Source organism: Mesocricetus auratus, unplaced genomic scaffold, assembly GCF_017639785.1.
Source record: "Mesocricetus auratus isolate SY011 unplaced genomic scaffold, BCM_Maur_2.0 Super-Scaffold_100030, whole genome shotgun sequence".
NCBI lineage: Eukaryota > Metazoa > Chordata > Mammalia > Rodentia > Cricetidae > Mesocricetus > Mesocricetus auratus.
Window position 1 is genome coordinate 1880003 of NW_024429211.1, and position 2676 is coordinate 1882678.

The window sequence follows — 2676 nt, forward strand, 5'->3', positions numbered from 1 at the left end:
TGCTTTCATTGATGGGATTGATGTCAGTCTTCTTGGTGGTTCACATTCAAGCAAAATATGAGTGCAGACACTCCCTCAGAGAGAGATAGCTGGAGTACAAGTAGTCAGGATTGAAGGTTATTAAAATACAGGCTTCCTCTATATTCAAATCTCAAAAATTAAAGCTCATAACAAAAACCCACTGTCTGGTACATAGCAACAATCTCTTCCAAAGATGTTTGAAATTTGCAACGCAACTGGTAACAATTTAACAAGTCAGTCTACTGCTAAATAGAAGCAAATTCAAGGGTGTAGTTTACTTCATCATCCCTTCCTACATCAATTCAACTGCTTTATTCACACACACAGCAAGGCAGGAGAAATGGATGAAACAGCACCTCTGAGGAAGATCTGTAAGGTCTGTCATCATCTGTTTCCATCCTCAGTTTTGAAATCTGTCTCCTGATTTGTGCATGCCATCTTCCAATAGGAGGCAATCACTCCAAATAAATATGACAGTACTGGAGGAATTTTTTCAGTCAGGCTCCTGTCTGGAATCCAGTTCATATCTGGTTTTAGGCCAAGCTTGGCTATAAACAACACCAGAGAAAGAAAACTGTCCCAGAGACCTGCAGGAGACAGTGGCAGTTAAAAAAACCTAGGACAGGGTATGTGATTGTTGTGTTCTTCATAATCCTGCAAAGACTAACAGCTCCTGTTTATGGGAATGAATGCTTCCCCTGTCTCTGATGCCACAGATTCAGCCTTAGTATCAGTGGTTTCTGGCTAAGACTTGGATACTGCAGTATGTTTATAGAGATTTAGTTTCAACTCAATTCTTGACAGAAACCTGGCTCATATTCCCCCGGAATGACCTTAGAGGATACAGCATACATGATTATATTTCAGACAATTCTTCCTTTTCCATCTGAGACTCTGTGAATTTCAAGAATCATATTATGCAAATAATTGCATCTGTGGAGTCTGACCTTATATCAAACACCATTACAAGCAAGCTAAATTTGCAGGACAGGTTCATTATCAGTCATCAGAGAGAAGAGACTTATGATTTCATCTATATAGCCTGGATATAGATACAAACAGTTGGATGTATGTTTAATCCTTCTTACCTAAGTTTGTTTTTCTCTTTTGTTTATATTATGGTGGTCCTTTATAAAGTATATTATTTCCTGTCATCCATTTTATGTATTGTTGTTTCTGATGCAACATAAGTTTATTTGTTAGTGATCAATGAATCATCAGCTCTGAAGGATATCTCCAAGCTTTCCTCAGGTTTTTCTTTTACTGGTGGTATTGAAATCACTCTCCTTGTTGGTTCAGATTCCCTCAATTCTTAAATGCGCAGATACTCTCAGTGAGAGAATGGAGTGCTAATGTGTTGTTCAGAATTGTCCATTTTTTCTAGGCATTCTCTGGCTATATTCTGAAACTCAATTTCTTTTAAACTGAAGGAAGACCCTCTGTCTATTTTCTCATAGAAAGGCATCTAACTGAACCTGATATATGCAGGAGACAGTTGGCCTTTCAATTAGGAAATTCATGGATTGTTTGTTTCCTTTTAGTACAGCTTTGATTGACCTCATCCGGTCAACTCTGCAGCAAGATAATTCCTAAATATTGAAATAGGTTTTATTTTCTTTAGAATTGAAACAGTTGCAATAAATGCTTGTGGCACTTGAATTTTTGCAGTTCCTGGCAGGAGAAGCAGAAGTTTTCCATGGCAGGACTTGTTGCAAGGACACAAGTCTGCAGCTCTGAAGTGTCTGGACTGCAATTGTTGGAAATATACTGTGCAGGCAGCTAAGCAGACATAGAGATATAGAAACTTAAATAAGTGGTAGTGTCTAAGAATACAGTATGAATATTAAGATGACTTCTATTATGCTATCCTTAATTCTGGCCCTACATTTTATGTGGCAAGGACTAGGATAGTCAATCTGTCTCCTCTGCACTGAGATATCCATTGTGTGCATGGTCATTACACTGTAGTTTTATTCATTTATTTATTGAGCGACTAATATTATAGCAGTAATATTTGTAAAAGTGAATGTGAAGGATGTAGACAGAAATGAAACATTTTCATGAACAATGATTGTGTTGCAATGAATTAAATACAGAAAGAATCATCTAGGAAGGAAGGCTATTCACAAGTCTTCCTTAGACACAGTATGTCTCACGGTTCTCTGACAGGCAGTAGATAGGACTTTTCAGGATTCATTTTATAAATGTCTGCAAAACATTGGCATAACTCCATAATGTTTGTCAATGGAAAATATTTGAAATGGCATTGTCAAGCTATGGAATATAGTCCTCAGAGATCCTGGAATACACCAAACAGACTTTTGAGACCTCAGATCAGGGGAATTGAAAGGAAATTGATTAAGAGAGCCAACATTAGGTGATTCAAACTTCAAATTTGAAATGAAAATCATCCCCTCATCCTAATTATCTACCATATCAATCAAACACTGAAACCAATTTAAAACACAATTAATAGATGCTTTTCTATAATTCTGAATATAGCACTGAGTGTACCATTTGGCTCTATTACCTCATTTGTATATCTGTCAGATTAGGTAAAATATTATCATTTTTCTCTTATAGGTACTTCACAGAACATTGTGATTAGGTAGAGTGTATTAAAGTGAATTACATGAGCAGAATTAGGAAAAGCAT